At 34.7% G+C, this 8,429-nt stretch overlaps 1 non-coding gene across 1 annotated transcript; it reads right to left on the bottom strand.

The window, feature by feature from the left end:
* Window positions 1-6,287: 6,287 nt before the first annotated feature.
* LOC128282243 (small nucleolar RNA R71) lies at window positions 6,288-6,391 on the bottom strand. The gene has a single exon (XR_008272454.1). It is a non-coding gene; the product is annotated as a small nucleolar RNA R71 (small nucleolar RNA).
* Between the last annotated feature and the right edge of the window lie 2,038 nt (window positions 6,392-8,429).

Genomic DNA, 8,429 nt, shown 5'->3' with positions numbered 1-8,429 from the left:
ATCCATCGTAACTCTATCCCATTTCCACTCAAGTACAGTCACGGACTAAAGTAAACCCGAAGGCACTTGATGTTTGACTTTCACTTGTTGACAAATGAAACATCTCGTTACAAACTCTGAAATGTCTCGTTTCATGCCTGACCACTAGTAAAATTCCTTCAAATCATTTTACATCTTTGTACTCCCAGGATGAATAGATAAACAACCATTATGTGCCTCATGAAGAATTTTTTGAATTAGTTCAGTATCTCTCAGTACACAAATCCTACCTTGGAACCTCAAACAATCATCCGATCCAATCTGATATTCTGAGTCACTATTTGATTGGCACTGAACTCTTTTAGCTTGCAACTCATTATCACCTTTGTGAGCTTCACAAATTTGCTGAAGAAATATTGGTCTAGCTTTCAACTTGGCTAGAATCGATCCATCATCGAAAAAAGCAAGTCGTGTATTCATCACCTTCAAGGCAAACAAATACTTTCTACTTAAAGCATCTGCAACTACGTTCACTTTCCCCGGGTGATAGTCGATCACTAACTCATAATCCTTCAATAGCTTGAGCCATCTTCGTTATCTCAAATTCAAATCTTTCTGAGTCATCAAATACTTTAAACTCTTGTGATCGGTAAAGATGTGACACGTCTTACCAAGTAAATGATGTCTCCAAATTTTTAATCTAAACATAATAGTAGCTAATTGCAAGTGTGCATTGGATAATTCTTTTTGTGCGGTTTCAACTGTCTCGAGGCATAAGCTATCACTTTACCCTCTTGCACCAACACACAACCAAGACTATTCAATGATGCGTCCCTAAAAATCACAAACTCTTTCCCTGACTCAGGTTGCACTAACACCGGTGCCTCAATCAACAACACTTTCAACTGTTTAAAACTCTCTTGACATTTCTCAAACCACTTGAATTTCACATCCTTTCATAACAATTTGGTCAAAGGTGTAGCAATCATCGAAAATCACTTAACAAAACATCAATAATATCCAGCCAAACCCAAAAAGCTTCTAACCTCAGATGCATTCCTTGGGGGTTTCCAATCAACAACTACAAAAATATTACTCAAATCAACCCGTATACCTTCTACTAAAACAATGTGTCCCAAAAGTCTAACTTTTCGGAGCTAAAACTCACTTTTCATGAATTTAGCAAACAGTTTCTTATCTCTCAAAGTCCCAAAGCCAAATCAAGGTAACTTATCTCTGAAGTACTAATATCATGGCCTGAAGCAAAATCAACCGATATGCATAGCCTAAAGCCAAATTAGTTATTTTTGTCTTTATTTACCAAATTACTAAAATGCCCTTATACATAACATTAAAATTTTACCTAGACATGTCCATTTTAAAATATAATGGTTTAATTACCATTTAAGGACCTCTAATTTAAAATTTCATAATAATTTCTACCTTTAGCCTATAGAACTCAAAATTTGCACCTATTGTAATTTAGTCCTTCTAGCCAAATTAGGCACTCAATCGATAAAATTTCTTAATGAAATTTTCAGACAATTATTCTATCATGCTGTAGACCTTAAAGAAATAATAAAATAAATATTTCTACTTCAAATTTGTGGTCTCGAAACCACTATTTTGATTTGACCCAAAAACGAGCAGTTATAGTTGTTCTTACTGACTTGTTAGTCTAGTGGAAGAATCGAAAGATCATGCTGGGGTACTGACTAGTTGATTGAACAAGAAAACTGAGATGGAAGTTGATTATGATTATTGAAGCAAGGTAATCACCCATGCCCAGATTTGATACATAATTGAGTATTTGATTTTTCGCGTTTTATTTATTTACTTTCTTATTATTTTTAGTATAGTTCGTCAAAACCCTTCTTTTAATTCTTTGTACTACAATCCAGTTAAAGTACTAATTAGATTTGTATATGTTTAGATTAGAATTAATTTTGTACTCATCTCCCTTGGGTATGATCCTTGGAATACTGACCTACTTCGTTGTAACTATATTACAACATGACCCGTATACTTTCGGATACCGCTTTTCATATCTTTTGTGCAGGATTTCTACTCTGGACGTTGGTATGTATGGAGGCGATCATTTATGTTAATAATTTCGGTAAAATATATATAATTAATATTTTGTATGAATCAAATTGAAATATTAATTTTATCTACGTTCTCTATTTATGTACAACAAGTTTGTACATATAGTGTGTTTAATATTTAACTACCAAATTAAATGAATTTAATTCATGTGACAACTAAATAAAATTCCTAATGTATTTGGATTCTTTTTGCTTCAACTATAGGGTGTGACACTGTAGGCTCTTCTAATGTTGGTAGTAATAGTAGAATGTTTCTAACATTACAAGCAATGAGTGACATCTAGCAAGGCATCACTGCTACCCAAGTTACAAGAAGTCGTGATTTGACATAACCTTACTGTGATAATATTTTCATGTATTATATCCTTTTATCCTTAATATCTAGATTGGACACTTGTATATTTCAATATCATATTTCTTGATTTTTTTTAGTAGGCTACAATAAAAAAAAAAGTTTGATATCTCATATCAACTTATTCGAGCAAGGCCATGCATTTCTAGTATCACTCCATCAAAAGGCCTAATATATTTCTCCTATTATGTAAGATGGATAAATCCTATCTTGATCAACCATATCCACTACATGGATAGTGTTATATCCGACATCAGTCTTTATAGTACAACTTATTACGATATACGTTTAATCATATAAAAAAATACGACTCATGATGTTGAGACAATGATCATCTCAAGTTTGAGGATCATATACATAGTTATCACTATGAGTAATAGTTGTGACTGTTACATGTTAATCCAAGAAACATACTCATGACATGTCAATCCAGTATGTTGTTCTCTAAGACAAACACATGTATTTATTTTAACATCTCTATTTCAGTGGAAAGAATTTATCATCAATCAACTACACATTAGTTTCAATGCATTATCATTGTCCACACCCACAATAATATTTGACTCAACTACACATTAGTTTCAATACATTATCATTGTCCAAACCCACAATAATATTTGACTAAGGACTTTTTTAAGAATAATCATATTATTTATAGGATTTTATTATTAGCCAATTTATTTATGCACACATAAAAAGAAGCTAAAATAACAATGACAATGCCTTATATTAACAAACAAGGTAAAATGAGTATATGATTACAATCATCTCATGATTGGTCTTTGGGCATAATGTAACAAGGCCTTGTGTGATTGGTGGGCCGAGTAGACAAAGGTTGCCCTTTTCATCCAAGTTTGTACTTGTGACGAAGGTGATATCAAGGTAGCTAAAAGAGGATATAATGATATCTCGAGCAATGTTAAAACCTGGGGTCTTCCTTGGGAGATGGGTATTATGATACCATTGAAGGGAATCCTTGGTTGTAACACCACTCACCCGTATTCAATGCTAGAATAGGGTTACGGAGTATTACCGAACTTATTACACAATTAAACATACATCTCTCATACATTTTTCTATTTCAAAAATAAATCATTCACAAACATCCATATCGTCGCTAATATGAGCCTACAACGCCCAAAAATGCATTCGGGGTGGTTCAGGACTAAATCGATAACTCAGAGAACTTTTAGAAAACTTAGAAAATTTTTCAAAATATAGGGGACACACGCTCGTGTGGCCTGGCCGTGTGTCTTAAACAGCCAAAGACACGCCTGTGTCATAAGCTGTGTGGATGGAAACACGAAAATATACAAACTTTTTCATGCCCTTTTTAACTCAAATTCATGCAAGTTCGGTCAAATTCTTGTCAAAAAATATATAATTATTATAAGATAATTTTTTGGTGCTTAAATTATTAATATAATGAAATTTAACTAATTTTATAATTAATTTTGATTATTTTCGGTAGATTTGCACAAAGGGCGAAAAACAGCTTGGCAGACACTGCTAGAAGCGCAAAATCGAGAAATAATTTTGAAGCATCAAGGTGAATTAATTTTCCAGCCTAAGATGCTCCAAATTATGTGTATTAAATCATAATACAATTAATTTTAATTTATACCCAATTTAACTTGGGTTGAATAAATTATTATTAATTAATTATGAAAAGTGGCCCAGTTGAGCTGAACCGAGAAAACCGAACCGACTGAGTACTGGGCAGCCCAAAACTGTCCCACATGCTGATCCAATCAGCTTGATTGGTTGATTAATTAGCTTTCAAAATCCCTTGAAGACTTTTTCAAATTGCAAACAAACCCCTACACTATTTGTGCCTTTTTAGATTTGCCCTACCTTGATATAGCAAGTTTGAATTCAAACTTGTCACATGTGTGGCCAGCCATGGAAGGGCTCTTTGGCTGCTGATTTTGGAAATTTTTAGCAGCCCTCTCAACCTTTAAATCCCCCTTGGCTGCTTATTTCAAACACACCTAAACTTTCTCATCTCTTCTCTTCTTTCTCAATTTTCTCTCTTCATTTCCCATCGATTCTTCTTTATCCTCTTGCCAATTTCACCTCTTCAAAAAGAGTCATTCATCCACCATTTGGAGTAGCATTAAAGTGTTCATAGCAGCCTTAGTTTGACAAAGAACAAGTGAAGAAGGAAGAGTGGAGCAAACCAGTCAAGCCACGGAGAAGCACCGAATTTGATTCTTGTTCTCTATCCTTTTAATTTTTGTTGTTGTTATGATGAACATGCCTATGAATATTTGTGATGTTGATATGTTTAATTTAATTAACATGGATTAAATTTAATCTGTGTTAGGTTGATTGCATTTCGTCTACTTAATTTATTAAAATTGTGTCTGTGTTGTTATAGGCCCCGATAAGATGTTTGATTAAGTAAAACCATGACTAAGTTATTCTTGCATTACAATTGTGAGGTAACTAATGAATTAATTATTTAAACGCATTGAAATTGTAATTAATTGACACGATACTTAATTAGTGCATGTTTAATCATCTAAGCGTTAAATTAGCAACGGTATCTAGCGATACATTTACCTTACATAACTTGCAAGATTATTGTGATTAAACTGTTTCAAGGTAGAAATACATTGTTACCTTACGTAACCTTTTATGTGCTTATGAGATTGAATTAATTGTTTGAATTGGCATAGGGATATGTACAAGAGGTTATTTTAATATCATAAGTATGTATGTGCATTAACACGTTTGCTTATTCAAATATGTTTAATCGATTGAATTGACATAGAGATATAGTCAAGAGATAAATGGATTTTGATAGGTAAGTATGTTCATAAGTTAGCAAATTACCAAGTTACCGTGAATATATTCGTAACAACATAAACATGAGTTTAATAATTCTAAGTTAAGAAATGTAATTAATCTAGCACAATTACATCAGCTTGATTAAAATCGTCTTTTGAAATCGTGCATTAGAACTTTATTTTCTCTTTATTTATTTTACTTAGTTAAAAATCCTTGCTTTTAATCACTTCCTCAGATCAAAATATTTTTTCCTCGCCAAAGTGTTTTGAATTAATTTCATAAATAATTCTTTTCACAGTCCCTGTGGGTATGATAACTCGACACTTACTTGTCACTTTATTACTTGTTGCGATTGTGTACACTTGCACATTTCTGTCGTTCAAAGTTTTTGGTGCCGTTGTTGGGGACTGTTTTAAAAAGTCATTATTTTTGAATTTGTTAGTTTTGCGTTTTGGTTTATTTTTCTATTCAATTTTAACTTAGATTAATTTTTTATTATTATTTCAGGTGTTTATGAGTATTGACTAAATTATCAATTTACTCCCTGTTGATCTTGAGATAGAAAAAACTTTTCGACAGTGAAGAAGACAAGCAAGTCAGAGAAGGATTGAAGAGATGAAGTTCAAAAATCTAAATCAAAGAAATAGAGCAAACCCTGTTCAAAATCCTATCCTTGTTGCTAATGATAGGGATAAAGCTTTAAGACAGTATGCCATGCCAGTATTTCATGATCTTAATTTGGGTATTAGGAGACCCAAAATTGAGGCACAATAATTTGAGCTGAAGCCAGTCATGTTCTAGATGCTCAGACTGTGGGTCAATTCAGTGGAATGCCTATAGAAGATTCTATTCCTCACTTAAGACTATTTATGGAGGTGAGCCATTCTTTCAAGTTAGCTAGAGTATCCAAAGATGCATTATGATTGAAGTTGTTCCCATATTCGCTAAGGGACAGAGCTCAAGCCTGGTTGAACTCATTGGCACCAAATTCAATTACCATATGGAAAGATTTAACATAAAAATTCCTTATGAAGTATTTCCTGCCTAGTAAGAATGCCAAGTTGAGGAATGAGATCACTACTTTCTAACAAATGGATGATGAGTCCTTGTATAAGGCATCGGAAAGGTACAAAGAACTATTATGAAAGTGCCCTCATAACATAATCCTACATAGCATCCAACTTGAAACCTTTTATAATGGTCTCAATGCACACAGGAGGGTGGTAGTAGATGCTTCTGCTAATGGTGGTCTCCTTTCTAAGTCTTATAATGAGGCTTATGAAATCATTGAGAGGATTACCAGTGACAATTATAATTGGCCAACCAGTCGACCAGTGTCAGGAAGATGAGTCGTTAGAGTACATGAAGTGGACACTCTCACTTCACTTGCATCTCAAGTATCATCAATATCCTCAATCCTTAAAAATTTTACCGCTAATGGGTTTAATAGTTTTGCAGGTCAGCCATCGAATCTAGTTGAAAATGTAGCCTATGTCTATTGTGGGGAAGGACATTTGTTCGAAGAATGTCCATCGAACCCAGATTATGTGTATTACATGGGTAACCAGAACCAAAATTGAGGAAGGGAAGAACTACAATTCAATTTCTATAACCTATCATGGTGAAACCACCCGAATTTTTCCTTGAGTAACCAAGGGGTTGGAACTAGTAACACTTATGCCCAACCTAGACTAACTCAGCTACCTAGTTTTCCCCAACAAGTTTAGAAACCAACCCAAGCTGAATAGTCCAATAGCATAGAGAATCTATTGAAGGCATACATGGAAAAAATGATGGCACTCTAAGGAATTTAGAGAATCAAATGGGCTAGCTTGCAACTGAACACAGAAACCAACCACAAGGTGATGTACTTAGTGATACGGAGAATTTAAGGAATCCAGGGAAGGAGCCAGCTGATGCTCAAAACTGAGAGAAAGTTCAACCGAGTGTTGAAATTTCGATTTCATCGGAACTAGAATCTGAAAAATTCGACAAGATAACTTTAAAACCAGATAATTCTAGTCAACTAACAACTTCATTAGATGTAGAATTGCCACAGAGGACAAAAAAACCAATTCTAGTAAAGAAGCCTCCACCACCCTACCGTCAAAGACTTCAGAATAGAAGCAGGAAATTCAATTCAAGAAGTTCCTAAATGTACTCAAGCAACTTCATATCAACATCCCATTGGTTGAAGCGCTTGAACAAATACTGAACTACGTCAAATTCGTGAAGGATATCCTGTTAAAAAGATGAAGACTTGGAGAATTTGAGATGGTAGCCCTGACAAAGGAATGCAATGCGTATCTTCAAGACAAACTACCCCCAAAGTTAAAGGATCCTGGATGTTTTACCATACTTGCAACATTGGAGCAACATATTGTGGTAAGGCATTATGTGACTTAGGTGCGAGTATAAATCTAAGACCCCTAACCCGTAACTGTCATTAGAATAGGTTAAGAGGCAATACCGGACTTATAACTCAGTTCAGAATGGAAATTTATCAAATAACATTACCTTTCAGTAAATATCACTCATTTACATTCGTTATATCATTAAATCAAGCATAAAAAGCCTTAATCATGCATTCGGGACTAAATTGATAATATATAAAAATTTCAGAAACTTATAAAATTTTCAATATTTCAAATAGCACACGCCTGCGTGAATAGGCCGTGTGCCTCATACCACTAATAGAGACGCTTATGTCATAAATCGTGTAGAAATAGGGTATACAGACTGACTTGTGTCACGCGGCTGAGGACACGCCCGGGTGTCAGGCCGTGTGAAAACTGGAGAGGATACTAACTTGGGTCACACAGCCAACCACACGCCTGTGTGTCTAGCCCATGTGCCCTTCAAAATGGCATCACACGTCCGTGTGCTAGGCCATGTGCCATTTAGGGGGTACACTGACTTATGTCACATGGTCAATCACACGCTCGTGTGTAAATCTCTGTGACACACATGGCCAATAAACACGCCCGCGTGTCTCAGCCTAGTCAAACCTGTAGGGTAAACTGACTTAATCTGTAGGGTACCCTAGGGGACGCACGGCCGTGTAACATAACCGTGTGTTACACACGGATGAGACACACGCTTGTGTCTCTGGTCGTGTGGACAAAAAATAGGCCATTTGCAAAGCTATTTTTCCTCCCTATAAATACAATCATTTTCAAATATAATTGACCATATTTATA

The sequence above is a fragment of the Gossypium arboreum genome, chromosome 1 (genome assembly GCF_025698485.1).
Source record: "Gossypium arboreum isolate Shixiya-1 chromosome 1, ASM2569848v2, whole genome shotgun sequence".
Lineage (NCBI taxonomy): Eukaryota > Viridiplantae > Streptophyta > Magnoliopsida > Malvales > Malvaceae > Gossypium > Gossypium arboreum.
Note: the sequence above shows the minus strand (reverse complement) of the source record. Positions and strands in the feature narration are given on the sequence as shown.